The 16,719-nt window shown below is 31.1% G+C and overlaps 1 protein-coding gene across 1 annotated transcript in view; it reads right to left on the bottom strand.

The window, feature by feature from the left end:
• Positions 1–16,719, bottom strand: part of LOC7479145 (uncharacterized) — a 28,184-nt gene that overhangs the window by 3,473 nt on the left and 7,992 nt on the right. The window lies entirely within an intron of this gene.

Raw genomic sequence — 16,719 nt, 5'->3', positions numbered from 1 at the left:
ACTTGTTTATCCATTTAGGCAGTTTTTCAATCTGAAGTCTTTGATGTTCTCGCTGTAGCGCATGCTTCCTATGTTAAAAACCAATTTTCCCCACTTGGCGAGTCTATGCCATGGTTTTTTTTTTTTAGTTTAACGTGGATGTTCAGGCCAGCTTGCGCGTACCTCGACTAATCCCACGGGCCCCGAAGTTAACGACCATGTAAGCCTCCAGTGGCCATTATATGAGCAACCACAGGGCTCGAACCTGAGACCACAGAGGGAGCAAACCTCTTGGTCCCAAGCTCTTACCACTGGGCCACCACCTAGATGGTTCTATGACATGGTTTTTAACAATATCAATCCTAGCCTGACAAGTCTACCCAGTAACCCGCTAACTTTAGGAAATTAACCTAGTCAAATCCGGATGACTTGATAGAACTTGTAACCTAGTTGATTTAACCAAGACTGAATGATACTCGGTTGGGTCAACTTCAGTGATTTTAACCTGATCCAAGGCTCGGGTCATGGGTTTTTCTAGGTTAACCCCAAGTTTTTTTATAAATCAAAATGAGATTGTTTTGGTTAAAAAAATAAATAGTCAAACGGGTTGCAATCGAGTTTTTGACCAGGTTTTTCCGGGTCAACCCGCCGGGTTAGTCGAATCACCCAGGTTTTTGACTTTTCTTATTTTTTTTAAACCTAGCTCGGTTCCAATCCTGGATCAGCTGGGTCTCGGGTCGACCCATTGGACCGAGCCGAGTTTTAAAATTATAAGAATAACATGTCAAACTTGATTATAGACCAAACTTGATAAAGTTTAGACTTATATATATGACATGTCACCTCAAACATATAGGCTCCGTTTGTCTAAGCAGTAGCGTTTGTGTTTTTTAAAAACGCACTGATGCATATGTTTGGTTACCGCACGTTACAAAAATTTAAAACGCGGGTCCCACCAGTAAAATGAGGCAGGACCGTGATTTTAGAGAAGCAGTAAAATACTGCTTTTTTGCAAGTTTAACCACAGGTTCAACTTTTCTAGAGATAACAGAGATGAGAAATTACCAGCTTATCCTCTTCCTGGCTGGCCCCCCCTCCAATCCCTCGGCTGAACCTTCTGAGGCCGTGATGACTTTCTGCGGGTCTCTTGTCGAAATGAGAAGCTAGCAAAACAGTAGTTGATGTGCAGTCCACTAACGACGCCTCACTCTGTCCCTTGCAGTGAAACGTAGATGTAGATAGTGATGTTTATTGCAGTGACCAATCTTTAGACAAACGGATCTGTGTATTTTCTTTGATAAATCAACTGTTTTTACTCTTGAAAGTTTAAATTGCAATTGTTTCATTCATTTCTCTTTATCAAGAAACGGAAGAAGAAGAGCAAACTGTCTGTAATTATTAATATTATGAAAAGTCCTTTTAGGTAATTGTACCATAATATCAAATTGAACCATAATTTTTAACCAAACACAATAAACTACTTTTTGTTCAACCTCAATTTCAACCACAGTTTTAACCAAACATATATTTTTCCAAACCAACCACAACTAAAAACACTTTTTATAAAACTACTTTTTCTAAACCACAACCACAACAGCCACCGCAATACCAAACACACACATAATAGCATACTAAAGAGTGGGCTTTGATAGTTTTGGGCAAATGATAATAAAATGGGTGATGAAATGAAGATATAAAGAGTTGACATGATGCACGATCCTTTAAAAAAAAAGAATGGAATAGGGTGAGTGAGTAGTTACTAAAAGTTATCTTAAAAAAAATAAGGTGTGTGAACAGTCACTAAAAATTACTTGAAATTTCATATTTAAAAAAAGATATAAGGCAAAATAAAAATACCAACAATTCAACAAAACAACAATAGTAATTACTTCGCAATTCAATCAAGTTCACAGGATCTTCAAAATTTATTTATCAAGTAGGCTTGTAATCTCGTAGGCTGATAAACAATAGGCTTGTAATTGTAGGAATTTATCTAGTAGACAATAGCTTCCTTAAACCAAAAAATTAAAAAAAAATGTTCTCTTATAAAAAATTCCACTCAGAAAAAGAATAACTTCATGATTATAAGTTCTATTTGCAATAAACTTTCTTGTTCTTGAATTTCAGTTACCATTTAATACTTTCATTAAGTGATTAATTCTTAATGTACAACTTAGAAATTCAAATTACTCTTAGTTAAGTCAGGTATAAAAGAACTTGAAACAATTGGTAATTATAGTGATAGTGTCATATTTGTTTTTTTTTTAAATTATGGCACTGAAAATATTAAAATTACTAGAAAACTTAGAAGAAAGAGAAGAATTAATGAATGACCATGTTATGTTAAAGAAGAAAATAGAGAATCAATCCTTTTAAGGGATAAATTTTTTTAAAAAAGAAGAAGAACACATGTTCATGAGTGTAGAAGAGATATACACTCTTTGAACAAAAGGTGGAAGAAGCCAACTTAAAGAGAGATATATATATGTTTTTTTTATTAAGAAATTAAGGAAAAACATAGAAATATAATTGAAGATCATTATAATAGATTATGACAGTGAATGAAATATTAACTCATGCCATTGTAAAGTCCAATGCTAGAAAGAGATAAAATGGTGAGAGAAGTCATATAACATGAAGTAGAAAAATCACAAAACTTAAGTAAGGAATCCTATAGAAGAATGATAAGAGCAATAAGCAACATCAATTCAAAATTGGATGCCAAAACAAAAAAAAAGAAAATGATAAAGTAATTTTTTACTTTAATCACAAAATAATTAAGGAGAGGTCACGAGTAATTCGGAAAATTAACTTGAAATTAGCTTAATGTATTTTCTAATTTAACTTTAAACTCAGCCCGATTTTAAGATGGTGTTCGCATTATTGAATAGAATTTGTGCTTAACCAGGATACTTAATTTGTGAGTAGTAAAACTCCCTCTCCCATCAGGATCCTATTTGTACAACATCTCCCTCTCCTATATGAACCAAAAGAACAATACTTTAGATAACAAATTAAAAGGGTTTATTGAAGCAAGATTTAATCAAGAGAGCACAATTATATAGGTCTTGATTCTTGGATTCTAGGGAATATGGAAGCGGCTCCATTTTTTGTCAGTATTTTCAAGAAACGCTTACAAGATTTTCTCCCTGGATTCAAATTGTACGAAAAAGGGCACAAGAGCAAACATGACCTCAACTGTGACATGGTTAATCTTCTTCATGGTTATCAAGATTTGGTTGAAGAGTTCGAAATCATGTTAAAAGATGATGAAGAAAAAGCGAGTCGACCTTTGCCGGAACACATGGAAGATGCTCTTTTGTTCGTCAGACTGTATAAGAAAAGCTTAAAAGTTTTTCTCCATGAATTCAAATTGTATAGAGAAGGGCACAAGAGCAAGCATGATATCAATTGTGACATGGTTGATCTTATTCGCAGTTTACAAGATTTGGTCGCAGAATTCTAAAGCGTTTTAGTAGATGGAGAAGAGAAAGCGAGACCTTTTCCTGAGTACATGGATATATAACAGTACCGTTTCTGTTATTGCTCTGCGTAGTTGTAATTAGATTTTATCAACGTGTTACCAAGAATTACCATTGAAGTTCTTGATATTTGAAACCTTGATCAAGCTTTTTTTTTCTTTTTCAAATGTTTCTTGCTTCCTAAATTATAGGTTGAAAATGCCATAGTCACCATACCTCTGCTCGGGAGTTGTTTCAAGTTCAGATCACGAATTAATTAGGGTTAACATAGATTTTTCTCAAAATAATAGAAACATTGTCCAATTTGGTTTTAAAAAACCTGACTCGAGTTCACAAATCACTGAATTCACCCGTAAAATCATGGCAGTTTAATAACTATAAAAAAATCTGGGAATTAAAAGATCACTAGCTGCCTTCCTGTCATCACGCAATCCATGTTACGACTTTGAATTGTATAGAATTATTTTGCCAAGGCTCCTCTTTTGTTTGTATGGATTTAATTTTGTTTAATTTTTCTTTTTGTTCTATATATTGTTTCTTGACCTATGCGATGAAGTCTGTCTTGGTCTTAGGATGTCTTCTGCATATCTTTTTTGTCAAGAGTACTGGATAGAAAATTTAAAGGTAGACCCGGCGGCCGGATTAACTCTCAATATCCGTAACCTGAACATTATTTTGGGTCAAGTTTTGGAATTATACATGTAAGAAAACTATAAGACAATAAAAAATATGTGTCAATACTAATATATAAATTCAATAAAAGCTTAATTAACCATGTCTTTATTTTATACATGTTTCTCTATAAAAAAAAAAAATAATATGTAAACTCAACTCTATTTCTAATTAATAATTAGCTTAAAACATTAATACAATTCTTATTAATCCCATTTTCCCATTATATATAAGCTTTTGTATGCATCACATAAAACCTTAAATAATATAAAATAAAATTTTTATATAATGTGTTTTTTTTTTACCAAATACTATATCTTAATTATGACTTATATAATAAAAAGAAAATAAATCTCTGATTTTAAGTTTTTATTGTGTTCAAACAAATATTTTAATTCCAAACATGTACTTATTCATTCAGGAATTAAAAAAGGAAGGATTAAAAATTTATCAATTTTATAAAATAAACTCTCCTCTTTTTCTCCTCTATTCTATCTCTAATTTGACTTATTTTTCGTACGATTTTATTGCGGGCTGCTGCCTGTCATCGTTGTTGTCACTGGCGACAAAGCCTTTCTTCTTTGTTTTTATTTTCTCAATAATCCCAAAGTTAGTTTTTTTTTTTTTATCATATTTATCTTCTTTTTTTTTTTTGTTATTTTTCTTAGTTTAAGGCCTGATCTTGTTTTTTTTTCTTTCCTTCGTTTTCTCTTGCTTTTATATTACTGTGTTCTTGTGTTGATTTTCATCGCAGTCAAATTGTTTTTTTTATTAAATACTCTTCATAATTAAATCTCCCAATCTTACCAGCTACATGCAAAATTAAAAATGAATTTGAGAAATTAATTTATAAATTTCAAATAAAGATTAATCAAGAGACTACCTTGTACTTTTCAAAAAAAGAGAATAAATTATAAGATAATAAAATAAGTGTTCCTTTGACCAAATTGCCTGGTCGGCGCCGATTTCTTAGTTTCAAACAGTGATCAATACATGCAAAACCTGAAATTTCCATTCTGCTTTGCAGCATAGTTATAAAATCCAACTTATTTATTGACCTAGAATAAGGATTCAATCACGAGTTGAGAAGATTAATTCAAATTGATTTTTTTTCTTTTAAGTCAAAGCCTACCAACTACGAAGCCGACCACGTAAACAATATATTTGATAATAATAAAACACAAAATACTGTGCATGTAGGGCCTATTAAAACCACTGGTTCGTGCGTGGCCGCGTCTGTGACCAGGTGAATTAATTCACCTGGGCACTTTTCACTCTCGAAGTGAACAATGCCCTGGGGAATTAATTCACCTGGTACTGTTCACTTCAAGAGTGAACAGTGCCCTTGAAGTGAACAGTGCTGATTCACTTGGCACTGTTCACGTAAATAATGTTTCAAATGTTGATTGGACTGCGTCCGACCCGGTAATTTTTTTAAAAAATTGTGTTTTATTCGAAAAACTAGTTTTTAATATTATTTAATAACACAACATAAATTAGAAGGACATCGCATGATGACGTAGCATTTGCGGAATTTGATCGATATTCCAATTATGTTCTTGCCGGGTCCGACCCAATTAAAAAAAATTCAGTTTTTATTTTTATTTTTAATTGTGTTTTATTCAAAAAATTAGAAGGAGATCACTTGATGACGTAACAAAAAATTCAGTTTTTGTTGTTGCGCGCTTAAGAAACCATTGAAAATATAGTCCTTGTTGGATAGATTTCGTATGTGATGAAATTGCACATAATTTAATGGAATAATAAAAAATATTTGATATCAATATTATTTATTTCATGGTGTAATAATATTAGTTAAATCTACAATATTTAAATTAAAAATCATCAATATATATATATATATATTAATTATTTTATAATCTTAATTTGAAAAGCATTCTTTTAACCAAACACATTAAACTACTTTTTGTTCAACCTCAATTTCAACCACAGTTTTAACTAAACATATATTTTTCCAAACCAACCTCAACTAAAAGTACTTTTTATAAAATAACTTTTTTCCAACCACAACCACAACAGCTACCGCAATACCAAACACACGACCTGGTTTAGAAATGCAGCTTAAATAGAGGTTTGTGAAAAATTATTTTTTTAGTTTAAAGTTATTTTTTATATTTTTTGGATTATTTTGATGTATTAATGTCAAAATAAATTTTTAAAAATAAAAACAAATATATTATTTTGATGCATTTCTAGATAAAAAATACTTCAAAAAACAACTACTACCACAGACAGCTTGTAAAACTCTTTTATCTTTTAAAGCCCACGATTTCCTACATAAACGGAAAAACAATTCTCTAGGCCCATATAAAGGAATGAATCAAACTGTAAATATACTGCCTGTTTGAGATTGTGGTAGTGGTGGTGGTTTGAAGTGTTTTTCGTTTAGAAATGTATCAAAATGAAGTTTTTTCATTTTAAAAAAAATATTTTTGACATCAGCACATCAAAACGATCTAAAAACAAAAAAAAATTTATTTTAAACAGAAAAAAATTTCAAAATTTTTAAAAATGCTATTTACACCATGTTTTCAAACACCCTATAAACTCTAGCCACATACCACTACCATCACTTCCTTTTCCTCACAACTCCTAAACTAACCACCGCAACCTTCACCAAAAGATGAAGCAATTTCATGGTCATAATTATTATTATGCTCAAAAGCTTTCCCTTGCTTTTCCCTTGCTATTGCTATCTCCTTTCTTCTTCTTTTTCTTCTTCTTTGTTTTCAATCTTCCATTTTTTTTTTCTCTCATATTGTTGGATACCCACTGCAGAAACCATGAGCTAAAGAGATAAACAGTAAAAGAATGTATAGGTAATTAAAGAGAAAGGAAATTATGGATTTTAAATATTTTGTTTTCTTTGTAAAATTTTTATCGTATGTTTTTAATTTTCCCTTAGTTTTTAATATCTGAATTTTAAATATTTAGTTTTCGTTGTAAAATTTCTATCGTATGTTTTATTTTGACACCTTTTATCACTTAGAGCACTTCACCTATAATTATATTATATCTTTGTTGACTTCTTATCTAGATGTATAAGCTTTTCTCAATTTCAATTTAATGAAATACCTATCTTTATTAAATATATATATATATATATATATATATATATATATATATATATATATATATATTATATCTTTGTTGACTTCTTATCTAGATGTATAAGCTTTTCTCAATTTCAATTTAATGAAATACCTATCTTTATTAAATATATATATACACTTTAGGATTGAAGAATTAAAGGTTTTGAGGCTTTTTATTTAGAAATGTATTAAAATAATATATATTTTTTATTTTTTTAAATGTATTTTTGATATTATAACACATCAAGACAATCTAAAATTATAAAAAAAAATTAATTTTAAATATTAAAAAATTGAATTTTAACCTATCTTTATTAGACGGACGGCACTTCTAAATATATATAGGATTTAGCGCAATAATTAAGCAGCAATACCATTCAATGATAAATGCGATTTTTTTCTTTTATCATAAAAAAGTTTGATTTTCTAGATGTAAAGCTTCATTTCACACCAGTTCATGACTTTAGCCAAAAGTTGATTGTTCATATCTCTCGTTTTCATGTTACAATTAAAAAAGTTTTCAATTATATTATATTATCGTTTTCATTGACCTACTAGAACAACCGGTGCATAGATTAGGTCAAAATTTAAGCCAGTGCCTTTTTAATCATAATATGCACGCATTTACCAGTGACATTTTGACTGTGATTCATTTTTAATCAAAATTTAAGCCTGTGCTTTTATTCATCAAATTTTCACTATGCATGTTATGGAGAAAGATACTTGATCAATCATTATCCTAAGCAAGCAAGGGTGTGTAACCAGTTGCTAAATACATTTATTAAACCTGTTGAAGGTCAACTTCATATAAGATTTGAGTTACAAGTCTGATATATTAATCTGGAATAATATTTTTTTTATAAAAACTATCAATGGGTTTTGATTGGGTTGATTAATTAATTAAATCAAGTCAATTTTTTTCAAGACTCAAAACAGACCGGCAAAGTCCTAGATTAATCATTTTTAGAACTTACTGAGTTTAATAACAATATTAATTGCAAATACTATATCTAGATTACTAGATCATTTTCTGAAGTATTTTCAACTCTTATTTTTAAACGTGAGAGAATTCCCAAGTCTCTGTTGATCGTGAGAGAAGTAAGACGCGCTGGAAAAAATTATTGTCATATAAGTTTTCCCAGAAAATTCAAATTTGACAAGTAGGGTTCTTGTCTCCGTGATTTGAGTGGCAAGAGACCAAGTTTCCCCTTTCTTAACTAGACAAAATCAATGCACGTAAGTAATACATACATTGAACATGACTCATCGGTATCAGGTGTCACTGGTTATTTATTAGCATATTTGATCACCGTTAAAATTTAAAATGCTTAAAAATAAAATTAATATATTGAATAATTAGTTAATTTTATAATTTAAATAACTTAATTTGTTTTTTCTAGTTAAGATGTTTGAAAACTTTATATAAAAAATTTAGATGGTTGGTAGTAGCAGGTGATGTTTGATAAGCTAAGACTAGCAGTTGTTGTAATAGCAGGTGGTGTCTGGTAAACTAAAGTGGCTGACAATTGGTACTTGCAAAATATCTTTTTATTTTAGATGTGGAAACTCTTTGATGATAAAGTTAATAACTTTCTAGAAAGAGAAATTGTAATGATATTTTAGAGAAATAAATTCTAAAAATATATTTGCTAAAAATGTTAAGAATGAAGAGATTGCGAACCTTTAATTTGAAGGGTTCATAGTGTATTTATAACTCATGAACCTTATTCTTTTATAAAAAAAAGAGGTTGAATGTAATTTTATTATTATAATATTTTAAGTTATATTCTACTCAAACTAATACGTATAGGATTAATAAAAAATACTAAGAGATCCCATAGAGTCCTAAAAAAAAATTCCAAAAAAAGTGAAAATAAATTTAGATGACCTATCTGGACCTAGATATGTTGGACTCAAGCTAGCTTAGCTGGGCATGACAGCATGCTGGTGGGTAATCATACAAAGCTATTAAATTAAATTTTTTTAATGATTTTAACATAATAATATTAAAAATAAAAAAAATATTATTTTAATATATTTTTAAATAAAAAATACTTTTAATTAAAAATCATACTGCTCCACTAAGCAAACACAATACTAAATAACTTCTTAACAAGATTTAGATCTTAAATAGGTCATAAATACTTGATGGGACTAGTTTATTTACAATAATTTAACTTGTTTTTATATATTTGCCCAGTCTATGGCAAACTCATTAGTCGATTATAGTAATCCTCCAGGGGTCTTATTAACTTATCAAATGACTTTATGACGACACTAAACTATATATTTTAATTTCTAATATATATATTAAAATAAAAAAATTCATTTCACAATTTAAAACATCAATTTACCAGGATATATAATAAATTAATATGATGTGGGACCTTTTGTAGTGCAATTTCCTTGTCATTTCTTTGTGTTTTCCGTGCTATTCACAATTACAATTTCTGCTTAATTTGTTTTTGCTGCTTCCAGTGACCAGTCTCACTATATGCCGCCTACTATCAAGGCAACCATGTGTCAACGTAAGAAGTAAAAACAGCGGGTGGTCGCAGCAATTCGCTAGCCCTACTAATTAATTAATACTCATGCAGATTAAGGACATTTGGTAAACTGAGAAAGGAGAACAGGAAGCTTGGGGCTTCGTCAATGGCTTTAGGATCCACTGAGAAAGGAGAACAGGAAGCTTGGGGCTTCGTCTAGTCCAAAAAGAAGGCAGCAGCCGGAAGTTGCTTCCACCAATTTGAGGAAAAATCAAGCACCAAAATTTGGCTTGTTTCATGAAGAAGATGGAAGTCATGAGACAAAAAACCATATTATTTCTTCTCTGCTGCTGTTTCACAAAAAATAAAGCATTGATTGATGAGCTCTAACGAAGTGTTTTTTCTTCCCCTTTTCTTTTCTCTTTTCACTCCTCAAAAACATGTTGGGCATTAAATAAAAAAAAACAAATAAATCTGGTTATTTGTCTATTAAATCAAATTAAATCTTTTTTTTTTATTGTAATGCATTTTATCTTTAATTCTTTATGTATCTTAGTATAAGTGGGTCTTTTACCGCACATAAAGAGTACCAAGTTGGACAATTCATCCTCAATATTTCAATTTTTTTTTAGTCATCAAGTTTCAATACTAGATTAATTAGGCTGTGAAAATTTAAAATTCTCATAAATCGATCTCTCGATCTTAATATATTTATCTTATTTTTAATTAGATAAAAAATATAAATTAATATTGATAAATAATTAAAAGTTGATATGAAAATACATATGGTTGTAAAACTCAAAAAAAGAAATAACATAGTTTTAGTTTTGTGGCCTAAAAACATTAACAAGAACTAATTTAGGAGGGGAAATCACCATTCCCCTTCTTATTTGCATGTCATTGCATTTTTTTTTTTTATATCTTAACATTGAGTTTATTGAAAATTGAACTTTGTTATTTATTTCAGGTTTCTTTATACAAAGTTATTATAGTTTTGAAAAAATATCCTAATATTAGATTGATACTTAATTTTATGATTATTCATTTTTTTTCTATCATATTATTTAATAAAACAAATTGTCTATCATATTGTTAAATAAAAAAATATATTTATTATGAATTGAACCTCATATTTTATTTCAATTTACTTTCTATAAGGTTATCGTGATCTTAGAAAAACATATCAACATTGAGTGGGTGTTTGGTTTTTTTAGCATGTATATTTTTTATCATATTATTAAATAATTTTTTTAAAGAAAAAACATAATTATTGAGAATTAGAATTCATGATTTATTTCGATTTACATTTTATTAGATTATCATGATCTTAAAAAACCATCTTGGTATTGAGTTGGTGCTTAGTTTTACAAACATCTATTTTTTATCATATAATTATATAAAAATAGTTTAAAAAAATAAAGTTATTAAATTCAGTGGAGTTCATAGCCCAGAGCACGAGTTTGACGAGTAACCTAGGTTGACCCGTGTTGATCCAATGTGTCACCGTCTCAATATTGTTTTTAAAAAAAGATATCATTTTAAAAATATTTTTAAATTCAAACCATGTTTTTACCAGTTGTCAAAATTTTCTTTAACCCTTCAAGTCAATTGAGTCACGCCGGAGCAACTTTTACACAGTTTAATTTGAAACTGCTAGGCAAGGAATATGATCAAGAGGTTTCAGGTTCAACATGCTGAGTTGGGTTTAATGGCACTGTCAAAGAATTTCGTTTGATTTTGATATTATTTTTTTACATGTGAACAATTTTGGTCCTGCTACAGCTTAGTGTGAGGAATTATCTAATACAATCTAAACGTTTACGTGTTTGATATTGTGGTGCATGCTATTTTTTAAAAGTATTTTTTTTTGAAAATATATCAAAATAATTTTTTTTATTTTTAATATTAATACATTAAAACCATAAAAAACACTAAAAAAAAATTCAAATTAATTTGATTTTATGGTGTGAACTTCAAAAATTGTCGAACCTTTCAAGTCCATCTTCACACTGGCCATGCAATTTCTCGTCTGTTTCTCTTTCATACATTCTTCACATGTTATTTCCATCTCAAGCCGTGAATATGGACTTCTTTTCAATGTCTTTACATTTTGAGTTTTTTTGTCACGCAATCCCCCCTCTATATACAGAGCAATTAAACTCTAGTACTGCATGAAACATAAGCGACAAAAAGAAACTCGACACTTGCCTTTGATAACCAAGCCCTCCTCCCTCCTTTAGCTACGTAGCTTGCTCTCTTGCTCTTTTTTGAGTTCAAGTGATCGATGGATAAGCTGATGATTGCGCCAACTCTAGGATCAAGCGAGCTTGAAGTAGTGGTGGCTAAGAAAGGAAGCGGTAATGAGAATATGATTCCACCAGTTAGAGGGCAGATCAAGCGGCATATTTGTGCTTGTTTGATGAAAAAGATGAAACATTGGACACAAAACAGCCTCATGTTTCTCTTCTGCAATTCCAATGATCCCTCCTAGTTGCCAGCCTCTTTCTCTTGCTCTTTATGTGTCTGTATCCCTGAATGTAGTAAATCATGTAAGAAATATTGAATAGCAGAAGTGTTAATGTTCTGTTAGCTTTCCTTACTGTATGTGCTGTGCACAAAACTAGGCAGCATCTCTTCACTCGAGGCACTGTAAAATAACTCTTTCAGTGGAGATGAATAAAACTCACGTTTTTGACGGCTCCTAGGATTGGGATGCTAATTAACATGTGGTAAGGTGGGGAGTCATGACCCATGCACTGCATGAATAGCGTATTGACATCTCTGATCTCCGTCTGGTCCATAGCCTACTGAAACTTTTGATCTCCATTTCTGGGAAAAAAGAAAAGAAAGATTGTAGTTGAAACATGCCACTCAGTGTCAGTTCAGTAGTAGTGGTAGCAGCCGTGTGGGACCTCATGCCCTGTGCTTTTAACACCTACAAGAAAACAGACTGATAAATACGAAATATGAACACAAATAATTACCTTAAATTTGTTAATCCAGCTCAGTTATTGAATCTGGGTGATGAGATAGATTGATTTGACAAAAAAAACTAAAAGGTTTTCCCACTCTTTTCTATAAGGTTTTTCTCTCTCTAAATTTGGGTATTCAAGGTGGGACCGTGGGAGAGGGCTGCTCCTGAAAAATACAATCCATGTCCTTTTCTGCCATATTTCTCTCATTTCCTTTTCATTTCTTGCACCTAAGATCACATTCTTTAGTCCAACTCCTTTTTTTTAGATCAAAAGGACAGAAGAAAGAGGAGATGAGGAAGCACCAGATGGCTAGATAATTATATCATGATCGTTGCTACGATGGCTCAGGTCGATACAAGTTCATCCCTTGAGCACCATCAGATTATCCGCTAGTATTGGTTACTGTTACTTATTGGAAAGCTATAACTTTCAGGTTTCTTTTTCTAAATAATTAGGGATATGTCTTCTTATTTATCCAAGTACAGTGCAATTATATCCATGCTCTTGAAAACTTGCTGCAATTACCTTCTATGAGAGATTGACAAAGAATTAAGGGTTCATATATTCAAAAAGATTCAGATGGGTTTTATGTGGTTTGCTGTGAATTGAAATGGGTATGTGTTAGATTTTCAAATTATCACATGTTGTTAGAGGATTTTCTTGCAGAAGTTAGGGATTTAGGAGAAGATGGGTATGAAAAAGTGTTGAGCTTAAGAAATTATTATAAATGCTTTAGCCTTTTTTTGTTTGATTGCTTGCTAAGAAAAATAAGGAAAGGGAAGCTAAAACTTGGTTCCTTCGATGTAAAATACTGCGCTATTTGTTTCAATGGTGGTTTTGTGTCAGTAATGGAGGTGTGCTGATGGTGAATGTGCTACTCCATAGGATTGTAGCAATGCCATTGGTTTGCCAATATTGGCAGAAATCAGGCTTTGAATGCTTGAAGGCACTCGCAGAGATCGTATGGTGAGTTATATTCCTTGGAATGAATTTTTAGACTTCTTAAATTACCCCATCCCATCCTCTCCAGCTATATTTATTTCCATGTCACACTCTGATTGCTTGCATGTTGTGGCATTTACTGGAGATTGATCTTTGTCTTCCTTAAATTGCACCAAGCTAATGAACTGTTAATTAATATTTGTAATGAAAATTTTTAGTATTCGGTATGTAATTTTGGGTATTGTTAAATATCAACCTTTGTAAATTAATTACATCATATTTTTAGTTTATCTTATGACAATTCATATCTTTAAATACAATTCAAATTAATACATAAATTAGTTGTTCTCTATGATAATTTAACATGCATTATCAACTTTAACCACATTTTTAAACAAACATTTACAACTTATTATTTCTTTAGAAATATTTTTAATTATAATTTTAATCAAATATTTATTTAAATAAAACACGCCATAATAAAAAGTAACTTTTGAAAATCAATTTTTTTAAAACCTCAACTATAAAAATTATCACAAAAACAGGTTTCAAATAAGGATTTAAGAATATTGGGGTTATTGTGTAAATAAAAAACAATACGTAATATAAATACACATGATTGGCTTCCTTGGGAAGCCGTTCATGGCCGACTAATGGAGTAAAGAAGAAGAGAGGGATTTGTGTGATTTTTCTTGATTTTTCACCTAAATTACACCAAATTAAACACTAAACAATAGAGAGTAAGGGGTTTGAAAAAGGGATTCAAGGGAATTTGGGCTGGCAATCAAGAAACTTTGGGGGGATTTTGGAGGGTGTGGTGCCGGATTCAAGGAAAAGGAAGAAGAGAAGGAAAAACAATTACGCAAAATAAAAACTCAAGAATAAGAAAAAGATAGAGAGAAAAATATATTTTTATTAAGTATTTTTTTTTAAGTTTTCTTAACTATTTTTTATAAATATAAAATTATAAACAATTAAAAAATTAAATTAATACAAGAAAATTCTAATCTGAACAAAAATTATATTTTATCAATTCAACTAGTCGATTGTTTCTCAATCAATTAATCGTTATTATCATAAATCACTTTACTTTCACCACCATATTAATGGGATAGATTTGATGACTTGGTTGGTGGCGTATGATAATTTGACGAAATTGATGAGGTGGTCATGTTGAACAAAATGTCTATCAACAACAACAAATGAAGCAAATAAAATAAGTTGCTGGAAAATATGATGTGCTGGAACCTCCATAAGACGAGATTCAATAATTCCAGTGAAATTACAAGCGGAAGTTCACAAATTTTGGCCTAAAATTATAACAATGCTGCAAAAATAGCAACTTAGAGAGCCCTGGGACTAGTTAAGCTGGAAAAACCTAAACCTTGGCACATGCATTCCTACAATCTTTTCACTAGTTTAGGCATGCATTGACAACTCTTGTAATTGTTGACTATCCTTTTCTCGTAAATGCAGACCATTCCAACACTTAATCCCCGATCTATTACCTATATCTCAATTGAATCCCAACCTATTTTTATATTAATTTGGTAACTATCCCATCACAAATACTTAATCTGAAGCTTCAATTACAAAAAAAAAAGATTTTTTTTCCATTTAATTGCATAATATTGGGATTTTAGATGGAAAATATTAACAAATTCAGATAGAAAGATTTAATTGAAAATTTCTGCTATGTTGGGGGGGACCTAATTAATGATAAACAATAGGTGGAGAACCACCGACAGATTCCACTATATTAATTGGACCATTGAAAAAAAGTTTATCTAGAATATGAAGTAATTGAGTTTCCCTTTCTATTTCTAATTTTCGTTCAAAATAGTGGGAATCTTTCATAATCAAATTCATTACTCAAATACAGGCACAGCCATCAAATCGAGTTCATGAATCATGTCGTCTTCCACCGACGGAGAGTCCCTTTCACTTCAACAGCGTCAAATCTTAGATACCATTGATAAGAAGCAAGTAAAAGTAAAACACCAAGCCTTAATCTCAACTCTTCCCATAGAGAGGCATTTGCATGCTTGACCCTCTCTACCAATGCCAAGGCTTTTGGATCCCTCCAGAACCATCTCTTATTGGTATTCTTTTCATGCAAGACCACTTCAGTACTGATGTTGTCTTGGCCACCAATCCCGAGTGTGGCATCACATGGCTTAAAGCTCTTATTTTTGCCATCATGAAGCGCCGAGCTAGCTACTTGTAACTTTTCCAGCCACCCTTTGCTCACAGCTAATCCACATGACCTTGTTCCCTTCTTGGAAGGTTACTTGTAGAAATATGAATCCATTTCTGGTCTTGAAGCACTCTCTCCCAGCCTCGCATCTTTGCTACTCACTGTCCTTATTCTCTGTTGCCAAACTCCATGATTGGTACTTCTGGCTGCCGTTTTGTGTATGTTTGTCGTAACCCAAATGATGATGTTGTTTCCCTTCGGCACTTCCTCAACAAATTATCGCTAAGAATAACACCTAGCCCTTCACTGAAAGAGACATTTGAGAAATTTTCTAGACGAGAGTTCTACGTACTGCCGTCCTTTTTGGGACCTTGTGTTAGGCTGATGGAAAGCAAGCTTAGAGTTGCCACAGAAAATATTGTTTCTCAAGTATGAGGATTTGAAGAGGGATCCCTTATTAATTCATGTCTAGAGGTTAGCTGAATTTTTGTATCAACCGTTCACACAAAATGAAGAAAGTGATGGGGTGGTGCAAGAAATAACAAAGCTATGCAGTTTCTAGAATTTAAGAAATTTGGAGATCAACAAAAGTAACATTCTCGATTCATGTCAAAGAAATATGATTTCTTCAGAAAAGATTGATGATTGGAAGAATTATCTTACAACAGAAATGGCAGCAGTTTTAGATCAAACTACATAGGGGTTGTGTTACGCCCGTCGACGTACATCCAGCCCAAAATTTGTCCAACATAAAAAAGATGTAAGACGATATAAACATTAATAAAAAAACAAAATTATATATGAGATTAGAGTCATTGACTCTATTAGTTTTGATAAGCCTGATTAATTTAAATATTACGAATAAAAATTATA

This window comes from Populus trichocarpa, chromosome 5 (genome assembly GCF_000002775.5).
Source record: "Populus trichocarpa isolate Nisqually-1 chromosome 5, P.trichocarpa_v4.1, whole genome shotgun sequence".
Taxonomy (NCBI): Eukaryota; Viridiplantae; Streptophyta; class Magnoliopsida; order Malpighiales; family Salicaceae; genus Populus; species Populus trichocarpa.
This window is presented reverse-complemented; position numbering and strand designations above follow the sequence as displayed.